Source organism: Sphaerodactylus townsendi, linkage group LG03 (genome assembly GCF_021028975.2).
Source record: "Sphaerodactylus townsendi isolate TG3544 linkage group LG03, MPM_Stown_v2.3, whole genome shotgun sequence".
NCBI classification, from domain to species: Eukaryota; Metazoa; Chordata; class Lepidosauria; order Squamata; family Sphaerodactylidae; genus Sphaerodactylus; species Sphaerodactylus townsendi.
The window spans coordinates 86167940-86182258 of NC_059427.1; the positions used below are offsets into that span (position 1 = coordinate 86167940).

The following is a 14319-nucleotide window of genomic DNA, read 5'->3' on the forward strand; positions in this document are numbered from 1 at the left end:
ATATTTTTTCAGATAAGTATGTTTGTAAATGGAACATAAGGATAATTTAAGAAAGCACACTTGTGACTGATAACTGTGCATGCAACACAAGATAAAAACTAATAAAAACTAGGCAAAAATAATGGAGCTGCATAATACATTAAGAGGATGGCATTAACAAGTGAACAACCACTACTTTTACTATTACTTACCTGGGGTGCTGTAATCCTGGCTGCACAATAAATGTGATTTGTGTAACCTAGCTTGTTGCATGAAACCTGGCTAGTCTACAAAATTAAGTAAATGCCAGTTAGTCTGCTTTCATGCCTCTAACCCTTGCATTGACCAACTGCTGGTGAAGCATCATTACATATGCAGTCTTTCGGCTATTTGTCAGTTATAACAACTGGGACGTGAATGGGAGAGGGAGTCGAATTATGTCTTTCTTGGTTTAGGATTATCAGACATCCCACTCTGATTAGTGTCCAGCAGTGTCACACTATCACAAATTACAACAGATCATTTAGAGCCCTCACCAACACATACACGCACTTTGCTTTGCCATATTCCTTGACTATGTTTTATCTCAAAAGGGAATTTAAAAACTCCCCCCCCCGCCCTCCCCAAAAATGTGACAATGGTCAGATCATTACTCATCATCTTCTAGGATGTTAAGGAGAACTCTTTGCGTGAGGAAAGGTATGGCAGTGGATAATTTATCAGCTGTTTTTAACTCTAACAATATTTTGTGTGTGATTTATATTGCATGCATTGTTAAAGAGAATAAAAATATGACTAAGAGACCTTCTGCCCCAGTACCTTTAAGTTTCTCCCTTAGAAAAGATTGGACCTGCAATTCTGCATCACTTGGCTGGTGGCAGACACACAGAGAAAAGGTAAAAGGCAGTGAAATCTTCCTCCTGCTCTATGTGAACGTCTCTGTAGGCAGGGACTGGGATGGGCAGTGCTGCTAGAAAAAGCTGGGATTTTTGCATTTGGACTTCACACCAAAACTAAACAATACTAACCACAGTTAACAAGCCAAGAATAAACTATGGTTTAGAATTCCAGTTTAATACCCACCAAGAAGCCACAGTTGGTTTGGCAGCTGGTAGTCAGATACCACATTTGAAGTTTAATCACATCATGGTTTATCAACTGTGGTTTACTGTGATGTCTCAAAATGTTTCTCAGGCCTTGTAAAATGGATTGTGACTCCAACAATTAATAAAGATGCATCAAAACAGATGCAACAAAACAGTACAATGGTCCTGTCGGTGTTCTGCAGCAAATGATATATTTTTACAATGCAGTTAAACAGTAACGTATTGCACTTTTTATACTTAGCAGATGATCACATCATTTCTTAAAAATAAAAAGGAGTAATGATGACAAGCGGAACTGGTGTGCTGTGGAAACATGTTGATAAGACCTCATAAAAATCCCTGAAGAATACTCAACAAATACAGACAGACAATAGGCAGCTGGCAAAAAGCAAGCACTAAACAAAGAAGGAGGATGTCAATAACAAAGTCACTTCCGTTCCTGGTGCAACATATTGTCTTTTTAAGTTTAAGATAAATTCTGGAAAGTTATAATGGCTCCTGAGATAGAGACACAGCTTCAGCCCATCAATCCTGTGTAACTACATAACCAAGCCACAACCTTAATTTTTTGTTGTCACTCCTGGGGTGGGGTGGGGGGAAAACTACTGGCTCCAGATGATCCTGTGTTGAGTATAAGCATGCACAGATACAGCATTCCTCTTGGATATAACACTGCAGTTTTCACACCTACTTTCTCAACTGAAAGCAATCTGTGCAACAAGGTTTTTTCAGGAAAGCCATCAGAGTGGGAGTCCCCAGTGTGATGCCCATGTGAGCTGTGGGGCCCATCAACACCTTTCCTATTGCCTACCGGGTGTTTCTAGAAAGTGGGTAGAGCCAGGTGGGGCTTTTGGTCAGCAACACTTCTGCTTAGTCACAGCAGTGCAGATTTTTAAAGACATTACTTTGGAAGCATCTGCCAGCAAAGTACAAGAGTCTTCACTCTGTGATTGAAAATTAAGTTTAAGAAGTCATTTTGTGGAGGGTTGTATCTCCTGCAGTAGCCATTGTGCAGCAACCATTTTATGGCTGCACCCAGAACATGGTGTCAGAATTTCAAAGGTGCTGCAGGCTCAGAAAAGTTGGTGACCCCAGACATAGGGAGAGATAGTGTGCATCTCTAAACAAGTATCACAGAAAAGTGCATTAAGAGGCAGAATTATAAACATGCTGCTGTTTCTTTAACCCGAGTGACATAGGTACTGTGACAGACATAGTGCTGGGAGAGCATGTTTGAAAAGCAGCTGGTTCAGCTCATGTTCTGTTTGCTGCTCATGAACAGGAAGCCCTTCTCCTGATGATTAATTTGACTGTTTCTCATCCATGGCAGTCTGACAGGCCACTACACTATGCTGCTTCACAACAGCACAGTACAGCGCAACTAGCTATTACTGCAGCAGTAGCTGCAACTTTTCTGGCCTTGCCACCACAAAACCTTTTTGAGTTTTGAAATCAATGATTGCTACTGTTAACTTACATTCTAATGTTCTATTGCTACTAGCCCTTTACTCAACAAATTATAAGGGGAAACATGTAGATAGCACATTTCTCCTAACTACTAACTAATTGAAAGGCTAGTCTTGTTTTTTAAAAATGAAAGCTGCATCTTCAAAAACAATGTCAATAGACTGTTAGATTGTTACTACATAACATGCAGTAATAATTTCTAATTTAAAAACTCCAAGCATTCTCTGTTGATAGCTAGGCAGTGTATCCCCCTGCCCTGTGTGCATACTGAGTGTACCCTGGGAATGTTTGTTGCTCAGACGTTTCAGTTCACAGAAAGCTCTCCTATCCAGATACAGGATTCAGTTAAGAGCTTTATTAAGCATCTGAGGTAAATTAATCAGAAGCTTCCATTGTGACAGACTGGCTGATGCCAAGAAATGAGGTATGATTCACTGTGGGAAGCACATGTGTAAGCATCTCCTTTGCCAGGAAGGCTATGCCTGTCTGAGAAATTGGATAGAAATGTTTATAGCTATCCCCACCTCAGTGGACAAATTAGTAACTCCCCAATGGTGGCCAAGGTGTTATTATGGTGTCCACTGAATGGAGAAAATTGTGGTGTTGAACTCTGTTGGGGAAGGCACCAGCAGCTTCCTCAGCCAATTCTCCTCTTTTCTGCCTGCAGCTCCATCCTTCCTGAGGGGTGATGCATTTATTGAATAACTTCACCTCATTCCTCTGTTCCTCTACCTCAACATTCCCAGCTCACAAAACAAGCCAGGCCAAACAAAAAGGATAAAATAAAGAACAGCATAAAAATGATATTTATACATTATTCCTCAATCAAGGAGCAGATTATAAAACAGCTACCAAAAAAAATGGAACCCCTCAGTTAAAAGCCTGGGCAAAAGAAATTGTTTCACCAGGTGCCTAAAGAAGAATAAAGGTATGAACCAGGGGAAACTCAAGAGGGATGATACTTTAAAGACTAGACACTACCAGTGAATAAGCAAAGAGAATTTTGTCCCTGCTGCCAATGCACGTCTACAAAATACACATCCACAACTGCATGTGATTCCACTATATAAGTCTGATGATGCTGAGAGGAATGTGTAACCGAATACAGGATCACTAGATGTTATCACTAGAAATTTTATCAGAGCCTTTATCCTCTTCGAATATGGGTTATTCCTGTTGGCTGCTCAGGGAGGCAGGACTAAACTCTGCTTTTCAGTCCCCCTGTTGGGCTACTGCAGACCAGTTTAATTCTTTCTGAGCAAGATGGGTAACAATAAACGTAACCTTAATAACTATAATCTTGAAGATGCCCCCCCTTCCTCAGAGCACAAGGAACCTTCTTGGCAAGAAATCAAAGTTCTGTTTCCAAGGCACGAGATTCCAGTAGATGGTTTGCTATTGTTTGTCTCTCCAACATGACACTGGTATTTGTTGGAGGTCTCCCATTCAGATACTAGCCTAGGTCAGGGTCATTCAAGTTCAGAACAGGCTTGTTACTCGGTGTGGTGGATTCTTGTTTATGGGATCAGATGCTTCTTTCCTCTCTTGAAAGTCTTTAGGTCATTTTCTGCTTGATTGACATGCCCAGGTGAGCAAGATGCTTTCCCTTCCTCAGAGCAGAGATTCTGTTCTTGTTTTGAGGGGGAGGGCATCTTCAAATGTGGGGGAGTCCAAGAGCGGTATCTTTCCAATGTGGGTTGGGATGATTAACTTTCAATCATGTGCTGTAGCACTCTGGCCAAAGGCCATGTCTGCTGAAGCTACAATGTACATCTTGAAATGTCTGATGAATGTGGAGTTGGAAGATCAGGTGGCGGCAGCACAACAGATTTCCTACTCTGTGGCTTGTTTATCAAATGCATTGTTGGAGGCCACACTTCTGTGGAGTGAGCCGTAATGCCCTGAGATACCTGAAAGTTGCTGGATCTGTAGGCCTGGGTGATGAACTGCCTGATGGTACAGCTGATGGCCATTTTGGTCATCTTCTTGCCATTGTTAGGGGCAGAGATGGAAGTGAACAGTGTTTCTGATTTTCTAAAGGCTGTGTGTGTCTTAGAAATATCCTCAAGGCAGAGGTCCAAGATGTGCCATGATTTTTCCTTTGGATGCCCTTAATTGGGCCAAAAGGAGGGGAAGTGTAGCTCTTGTTTGAATTGACCTCGGGGATAAAGGTCAGATCTGGCTTTAGGACTACTTTGACCTTGTGGAAAATGCACAACTCTTGTCTGGCAGAGAGGGCCCCCAGCTCCAATACCCTTCTAGCTGAAGTGACAGCAGTTAGAAAGAGAACTTTCAGCCTTCGCCACTTCAAGGGTACCTCTCTGAGGGGCTCAAATAAAGGTTTTAGAGCAGACAGAACTATGCGTAGCTTCCAGGACAGCAATCTGTGGATCGTGGGAGGATTGAATAGAGCAAACCCTTTCAAGAAGGCCAGCATGTGTGGATGCCTGGAGGTTGGAGCCTTAGCTATTTGCAGGACCGCTACAGATATGGCTGCCACCTGTCTGAACAGTATGGCAGCTTTGAGGTTTTGTCTGGGGAGGTGGCCCTCAGGAAAAATTCTTTATTCCCTTCATCTGGCTTAGACCAAGAAAAGGTAGTAAAGAAGGTTTTTTAATAGATTGATATGATGGCTGAAGGAAAAAATAGATTAGAGGAATAAAGATCTGATAAAGCAGGGTTAGAAGATAGAAGCAGGGTTAGAAGATAGAAAGCAGGGTTAGAAGATAGAAAAAAAAAGAAGTAACCACTGGAAGAGTCCTGTTTCCCTCTGTGAGGCAGGAACTAAGCTGGTCTGCACTGGCCCAACAGGGGGGACAAAAAAACCCTCAGAGTTTTGTCCTGTCTCCCTGAGCAGCCAATAGGAATAACCCATGTTTGAAGATACCCTCCCCCAAATAGAGCCAACCAGTGAGATCAGGCACCTATGAGTTACCCTTTAAGCTATGAGTACTGTCAGGTTGACAACTCAAGATTGGCTCTCCCCTTCAGCCAGTCCCATAACTGCACCATTATCTGTTAATCCTATCACAGCCGTGAACCTAGCTAAAGAAGAACAGGGTAAGTGAAGAAAAAGGAATGTGAAAGTGACAAGGGAAAGAGCTGAAGGGAAGGGAATGTGAACAGAGAACGGGAGGACAAAGAAGAATAGACCCTAGAAAGGTAAAAGGAAGGAGTATGGCTTTCCAAGAGCACATCAGCAGGCACTACAATAAGGATTACATCCTGGTGAAAAATGGCAACTAGATGTTCTCCTCTCCATCCACTCAACAGACCCCAGAGGCAGCACCATCACAACTTTTGATTTTAAAAATGTTAAAGTACACAAAGTCATTTCCAAGGAACTAAGTTAAACACATTAAGAACAAACTTTTCCTGAACTTGAACTAACCTTTGCTTTGTGAAAATGTTGGTCTGATCATTCACACAAAGGAATCCATGCCATACCTTCAGTCTGACTTCCAAGGGTGGCAGAAGCAATCTTCAAAGAACTCTGAGATGTCAGAATAGCCACTCAGAGAGTCAATCCACTGAATGGAGATCTGAGGTCTACTTTACATCAGCGGAGTTACGGCAAAACGATGGCTAAGACTCAAAACAAAATGGTGCCAGCCATCCCTATGTTGTTACAAAGAAGGGTGGATTTCCACTCACAATCTACCACTTACACCACTTTACAAATCCAGCCACTATCCTCATCAGACAACGAGTGCAGACATATGCACTTGCTTTAACCAGAGACAGCACTGCTAGACTTCTATTTAGATCTGCTGACTCCAATTATGGAAATGGCAAAGAGTGCAGAGTTCTGTTCAGGCCTGTTAAATTCTGGCTGGGTGGGATGAAGGGGAGTAATTACTTCAACTTTACTCCATTCCAACAGAACAGTTTGAGAATCAGTCCCCTACCTTTTTTTCTATACAGAAGGGAATAAGGGGTGGGAAATTTTCAGTTATCCTGCTCTGGATGAAGGGGAATGAGATAACTAGTACTACAAATCTTACTAAGAACAAATGCATGGCTGACAACACAAGAATTCTGATCACACACGTATCAGAAACACTCATGTTAAATGATGTATAAGAATATCCGTTTCCCTGATAGTTTCCTGTAGTGGCTATTACTATGCACAAAATGGACAGAAATTAAGTATATGAAACATGTTTTAATTGGCTCATTCTTTTCCAGAGTTTTGTAGAGAGTTCTGGAGAACATAAAATCATCAGTTGCAGTCTAAAGACTACAATTAAGCAGACACATTCAAATACTTTAAATTTTTAAAGAGAAGATCCATGCACCTCAGAGAAGTCCAAACAACACTAGAAATGTCCATGTGAATGCCACAGTTTAACAGAAAAAAATCTAAATTTGTTTACTGCCAAAACCATCAACCCAGTGTTCAGAGATGTTGCCTCTTATCTAGAAAACCACTGTCCACTTATCTGACAAAATCCTGTGTTAAGGCTGATAGTCCCTGGCAGGCACAAACTTGCTGATCAGTCAGAAGGCATACAGATTTGGCAGACAAAGTCCTGAACCTTGCCAGTACTCACTGGCCAAGTGGTAAAACTGCCAGCAAAATTTATCCACGTTATTACAAGGTCACCATTTTTTTAAAAGCTTTATAAAACAATAGAATGAATATTTCTAGGGATATTATAGCTGCAACAGTACATACTGCATATCAATATGAAGGTGCAAGGACCCTTTCTCTGTGGTGGACACAGGAAACAGGTGGGGGGGGGGGAATCAAGGCTTTGATCTAGCAGAGTATTTCCATTTGTAGCGCACATGACTTCCTCACCTCACCTCTGACGGCAGTTCCTGAAATGCTGTTCCTGAAAACTTACTTAACAGATATTGCTTAAATCATGTGAATAAAAATCAGTTGTACACAATCGAAGTTAAAGATAAAACAATGATTTTGTTTCTAGCAAATTATCAGTGTTACTGACCAATGCTTGATCTTTAATGGGAAAATTGCCACTACGTAGAAATTGTACAAAACACACCTCAATTTTGCAAGCATAATTTTAATGACAAATGCTTTTATAGGTCAAAGTTCTACAAGGGCTCTTGATGTATTATCATAATGAAGCAAATGTTCAAGTACACTAATAATTTAATGTGTTCAAGTAGGTGATCTCTGAATATTCCACAAACTGTAAATTACAACTCTAGGAGGCATTTTCCTATAATTAGTATACAGGGGGAGAGAAATAAAAGGTGAAACCCCAAAGTCATACTTCCTCTACCATGTTTTTAGCTAAGCCAATGCTTCTCAAACTATGACCCGAAAGTGGATCATGACTCTCTCATGGGGGCTGGGGGCCCCCTCCCCTCCCTTGCATGCTACCCGTCACTCCCATCTCCTCCCTCACATCACTTCCCTTGCATGGCACCCTGTTGTCCCCCTCCGCTAGGGTGGGCGGGCCATGTCCAGATGCTGGGCCCCCTCCCTCCCATGCCACCCGTTATTCCCATCCCCTCCCTCACACTCTTTCCATTGCATGGCACCCACCCTCCCCCTCTGCTAGCGTGGGCGGGCCATGTCCAGATGCTGGACCCCCTCCCTCCTCTCCCTTGCGTGCCACCCCTCCCTCCCTCACTCCCCTCCCTCACTCCAGTGAATCAGAATAAAAGAATCATACAGTTCAAAGAGACATTAAAGGTCATCAAGTCCAATCCCCTGCCATGCAGGAATATACATTCAAAGCATCCCGGACAGATGGCCATCCATTCTCTATTTTTAAAAATCCAAAGAAGGAGACTCTACTGGGCAGTACTCCTTCAAGCCACACAGTTTCCTCCATTCTGTTGGCTCTGCTTGAGATAGCAGGCCGAGTTCAGCACCTCAGGCACTGCAAGTCTGACTCCCTCCAGCTTCCACATCTTAGACAGAGACAGTGAAGGACTGCCCATTCCCATTGCCCATCACATCACTCGGCCTCATCTTGCTTTCCAGACTGTGTGGAGATGTCTCTGTTGCCCCATCGCCTCCTGGCTGAACATGGACTTGCCCACCTGTCTGAAAAACGACTGATTTCACAGTTTCTAAGTGCAATGAAATCAAGGTAACTTGGTATCTGTATTTAGGACTGTATGGTAAGTCATGAAATACAGAAACAGTCATATTATTACATACAGATGCAAACAATGTATAAGAGAGCTAGTCATTAAAAATTCAGAATGGCTGGAGAAATACTAAATCTAAACTAGGTATGAGCAATGAACCCACTTTTTCAAAGATTATATTTTTGAAATCTTGACAGAAGTTCATAGTTGTATCTATCTATAACATTTGAAATGATTGAAAGATATGAAAAACCTCCTTGAAGCACTGAATATACTGGCAGAGATCCACATCATCCTATATGATGCTCTCTGCATGCACATGGACATCAGTATTCCCCTTATAGTAGGAGCCCCCATCAAACATCCCATAAAGATTCTTACACAGGGGGCCTCCAAAGCAGTTCCCTACAAAATATTCTTCTACTAATACACACAGAAAGTGCTTCACATATGGATTTCTTTGGATTACTTAGCTTTTCCAGTACATAAATAGTGAAATTAAGAGGCAACAGCCTGAATTCTAGTCCCACACTTAGCCTATTTGAATGCTACCCTTGAAAGGAGCTCAAATCAACATACATGAGTTCTCTTGTTCTATCGTCATACCGTCTTTGCTGTAAGGTTGAGAGATAGTGAATGAGTTGAAGGCCATTTATCAAGTGGCATGCCTTGTAAGAGTTTTGAATCTGGTCCAAGCCCAACACCACACTTGTGAGAAAGAAAGGCAGGTGTTGTTTTCCACATGTTTATACCATGGGCATTGCATTGATGCCTGTGGTACAAGCATATTTTAAACTTCTATTTGTTAAATACTAACAAATTTTAGAGTCTCACATTTACTGCAGGTCTTGACTTTTTAATGACTTTTATAAGCCAATATTGCTGGAAATTTTAAAGGTTGTTTTTTTTTGGAAAAAGAAGAATTTCTGGGAAGAACTGAAATATACTAAAACATATGTAGTACTTACTTTTTATCAAGCCTAGATGTGTACTGGTGGACACTTTCACAGCTGGAGTCAAATGGCTGTTGTGGATTTTTTGGATTGGGTGGCCATGATCTGGTAGTTTTAGCTCCTGACATGCCACAGAGAGAAACATATCTTACTGTGACATGCTTCTGAAGATGCCAACCATAGATGTGGGTGAAATTTAGGAGCAAAAACTACAAAACCATGGCCACACAATCTGGAAAATTCCCAACAGTCAAACCAAGGCTTATTTCACTGCCTTAACAACACAAGGTCATAATTTATAACTTGTTAGAACATACAATTGTACTATTTGCATATTCATAGAATTTAAAATTATAAACACCTTGATTTTCTACAAACAAAATTGCAAGTACACAAAATACTTGAGAGAAAGCTGCAAATTGTTTCATCCTATGCTTATCTAAACATCTGTACTAATTTTTGTGATATAACTTAAAGGTAGAAACAAAATTGTATAGTAAGCAAAAGATAAGGCTACCAAAGAGAAAAAGTAAAATAACAGTGTAATGCTATGAAGAGTTACAACAGTCTGCACTAATAGATTCCAACGGGCTTAGACTCTGCACAGGACAGCACTATATTTTTGGTTCTCAAGTTCAAGTTTCAGTTAAATACTGATAACAATATAATTAAACATATTATCACCATATTGTTGTCAAAACTTTTTTAAAATTAACATAAACATATTCTCAAAATTTTGTTCAGTATGTCAACAACAAAATTAGGAATTACCATCTGTAGCTCATCTTACATACAAATTTTCATATTACACATTTTGAGTGAAATTTGGTTATCAAGAATTTTACTCATTCCAAAAGGGGTCCCCCCCCCCCCCCAATTCTACTCAGAATTTCCTAACATTTCATTGGAGAAATACTGAATAAATGTCCCTGGAAAAAAGTGGAACATTTCTTTTATTTTCTTCAAATACAGCCCACCCCCCACCCCCCCCAGATCCTTACATCTCTAGTCATTGCTACCACAAAACTTCACTCTAATGACAAAAGTGTTGTAGTAATCAATATAGGACAGGCCTGGTGTACAACAAAAAGCTAACCTCTAACCCTAACTTAATTTCTTCCCAATTTCTCATAATTCCATTATTGCTTTAAAAGCTTCATTAAATTGGATAGGGAGCTAGTGTAGAAAGCAACTAATTAAGAATTCATCTACAATGACTGAATGGTATACACAAGTAATTAAAAGAACTTCATTCATGTGCATTTTTATGTCATACAACAAAACATTGTTAAGTGAAACGATAAATATGCTTTGTACTTCTACTAAGGATGACCAACACCACAATAAAACCATTGCTGAAAAACTAGGCCCAAAAAGGTTGGACGATGAAGAAAGCGAACAGAAAAAAGTTGATTCCTTTGAAATGTGTTGGGAGTTTTACAAATACAAAGCAAACAGACAAATAAGTGGGTTCTAGATCAAAACAAGCCAAACGTGTCCCTAGAACTTAAAATTACTAAGCTGAGGTTACTGTACTTTGGTCACATTATGAGACAACAAGCATTCTAGGAAAAGTCAAAGGCAGTAGGAAAAGCAGAAGACCCAACATGAGCTAAAATGATACAATAAAGGGAGCCACAGCCCTCATCTGCAAGATCTGAGCAAGTTTACAATAGGACATTTTGGCAGAAATGAATTCATAGGGTTGCCATAAAATGGAAGTGATCTGATGGCACTTATAACAACCTGAAGGATTTATAACATGGTGCAGTGGTTAAGAGTAGTGGGAGAACCAGGCTTGATTGCCAACTCTGTCACATTAGCAGTGGACTCTTACCTAGTGAGCTGAATTTGTTTCCCCACTCCTACACATGAAACTTCCTGGGTGAGCCTGGGCTACTCAGAGTTCAATCTGAACTCTCTCAGTCCCACTCACCTCACAAGATGCCTGTTGGGGGTGGGGGGAGGGCATTGTAAGTTGCTTTTATGTTCCTTCCAAAAGAGAAAAGTGGACTATAAAAACCAATTCTTTTTCTTCCTCCTTCCCAAACATCAGGTGCCAGGTAGGTAACCTGGATTCTGGGAGACAGAACAAAGCACAGGCTCTACTGAACTTGAAACATGGCCCTCACAATATTGTTGTCAGTTGCAACAACCAAAAACAGCACCTGAAATCTCATGGGACCTTTGGAGAGATTTGCAGTGCCTTGTTGTGCAGAGTTTTTGTTTGATCCACACAGTACAAAGCATGGTTATAAGACATATATAGTGGAATGGTGGTATTTCATGCTTTTGATACTTGCAAAAACAAAACAAGAAAGGTACTAAATGCATTAAATGAAGAATTTTGCTAAATATCATTTCATCTTATGACTGTTAAAACTTTTCTTTTATTGGGCTATTTTAAATAATTACAGATTTTCCACAGCACACCTGCATCAGCAAGTACATGCATACAATTCTGTGCCCTTTTCAGTATGGTAAAATGTGTTCTCACATTCATAATTATTGCCTATCTCTTAAACTCCCAATGAGAGAAAAAACAGGGAAATATGGGTTCTGATGGTTAGTGAAGGCAGAAGAAAAAAGTAGCCAATTGCAACTAAACAATCAGAACATTTTGATAATGCTAACAGGAATCAGAAAGAAGAGACAGCCTAAAGCAGGGGTCTGCAACCCGTGTCTCTGGAGCCACATGTGGCTCTTTCAGCCTTATACTGTGGCTCCGCGTGGCCTGGAGGTCGGAGGGTAGCATGGGTGCGTCTCTCCAGGAAAGGTGAGTGGAGGGGCCAAACTGGAGGCGGCTCAGTGCGGAGCTGCCTCTCCAGCTTGGTAGATCTTCAGGGCCGTGGAAAACGGGTCCAAATGGCTCTTTGGGTGGTAAAGGTTGATGACCCCTGGCCTAAAGGATCATGGAGTACTTCAGGCATTTGAAATTATGGGCAGACATCTCTTTGGAACATTTCAGATATGGAATACACTGCTGCATTGAAGAAAACTTAGTAAAACATGTATCTCATTATAAACAATCTTGTTTTCTGTGTGTGAAAATATCAAAACCCACAAAATCATAATTCATTGGCTACAGTTCAAACCCAAGAAGTTTCCATGAGATTTCATTTATTGTGATCAGAATATTAACCTTTTAACTCCCACATTGGTTATGGATACATTTTTATCATTGGTGACAACTCTCTGGAAGCATCCCGAAAACATGTTCGAGTTCAGTTGAGGATAGATTAACCTAGTGTCATTAATCAGTGCAACAGAACATTAAAATATATTTCATTAGAAGTTGGAAGGAGGTCTGACAAAGGCCAACCCCCCCCCCCTCAGTTCCACGTTCAAGGCAGCTCTTGGAGTTTCCAAATCGTCACTGACATCAAAAGAAGGGGCATCCCCGTCGCACTGCACCTGTGCTACTGTCACCTTGAGAACGGGCAGGAGAAGAGGTGGGGATCTCCCTCTAGAAGCCAAGACGTTACTTCTGGAGCCCGCCCTACAAACAACGGGGTAGTAAAGGCAAAGGGCGGGGAGGGGGTCCAGCACCTGTATTGCTGCCACCCCGTTCAGTGCCGGTTTTGAAGCCCTCCTATTTGCATCCATTGGAAGCCGCAAAAGTAAAGAGCCCCCGGGTCGGGAAAAAACCCTTGAGTCACGCCTGCCTGCCTCACCTGCCCCATCACTAAGGGCTGTCCCCCAACTCCAATTCCTTCGCAACAAAACCTTAGTCCACTTCCCACTCACGACACAGAGCTCGTTACCCAAAACTCTCCAGGTCAAGGCTCCCGTCCCGGCCAAGTACTCATTTCCTGTCCGTCCATCCACCCGGTCCCAGCCCGCCAGCCCCTCTGTCTGTAGTACTTCTTACCTAGCCCCAGCGGGACAGGACTAGGCGCTCCCCGCGCGCCCCCACCCCGTCGAACCAGGCGGCTCTTCCGCCACCTCCTTTCTTCTTAGCTTCGGGCCGGGACGCGGCAAGGCCCCGGATGTGAGTAGAACGCATCAGGCGAGCAACGGGCAAATCCCCAGCAAAGCCAGTACTGCGCTTGCGCCGCTTCTCACAACTTCGGCTCAAATCAGTCCCGCCTTTTCTACGCTTTTAACTTGCCCAAGTTCGCTAAGCGAATGGTCTCTGACTTGGGAGGGAGCTGCCCAGTACGCATGCGTCAAATTCTGCACCACTTTGAAAGCCGGTATTGGAGCCTTTTCTTGCCCGTCGCGTGTCTGCGGAATAAATTACGTGTTTGTCTCTAAGATTGAGAGGCATACTTCACCTAATGAAGTTTGTTTCTTTTTTCCCCACCGAAACTGCCCTCTTTTCCCGTAACTAAAGAGCTCCAGGCAATGTACAGAATATTAGGAATTACATTAAGAACGCTAGCTAGATGATAGACTGGAATACACCCAAAGGTGGGATCCAAACAGTTCTCACCACTTCTCTAGAAGTGGTTACTAATTTTTTCTGAGTGCTGAAAAGGGGTTAGGAAAGCAACCTCCCTGCCCAATAGGGACTGGAGGTGCTTGTGTGCAGCGGCGCCACTTGTCCGGGAGCGGGGGTAGCCCCCACCCCCTCCCTGGACTTGCGCCCCTGCCTGCCGCGGGCCGAAGTGACGCCTCCATGCCCTGCGAGGCGCCGCCCGGGGGGGAGGTGGGTTGGCAACAGGGGTCCCAGCGGGGACCCCGCCCTGGGCGCAGGACACCACTGTTTGAATCCCACCACCATCGGAACCTGTTAT

General features: G+C 42.4%; 1 protein-coding gene across 2 annotated transcripts in view; it reads right to left on the minus strand.

Moving 5' to 3' along the window:
* The window catches only part of SMAD5 (SMAD family member 5), a 30336-nt gene extending 16732 nt beyond the window's left edge, over positions 1-13604 (minus strand). For both annotated transcript variants that reach the window (XM_048490295.1, XM_048490294.1), the window contains exon 1: positions 13452-13604. The gene's annotated coding sequence lies outside the window, so the exon portion shown is untranslated. The remainder of the gene's footprint in view (positions 1-13451) is intronic.
* Positions 13605-14319: the final 715 nt, after the last annotated feature.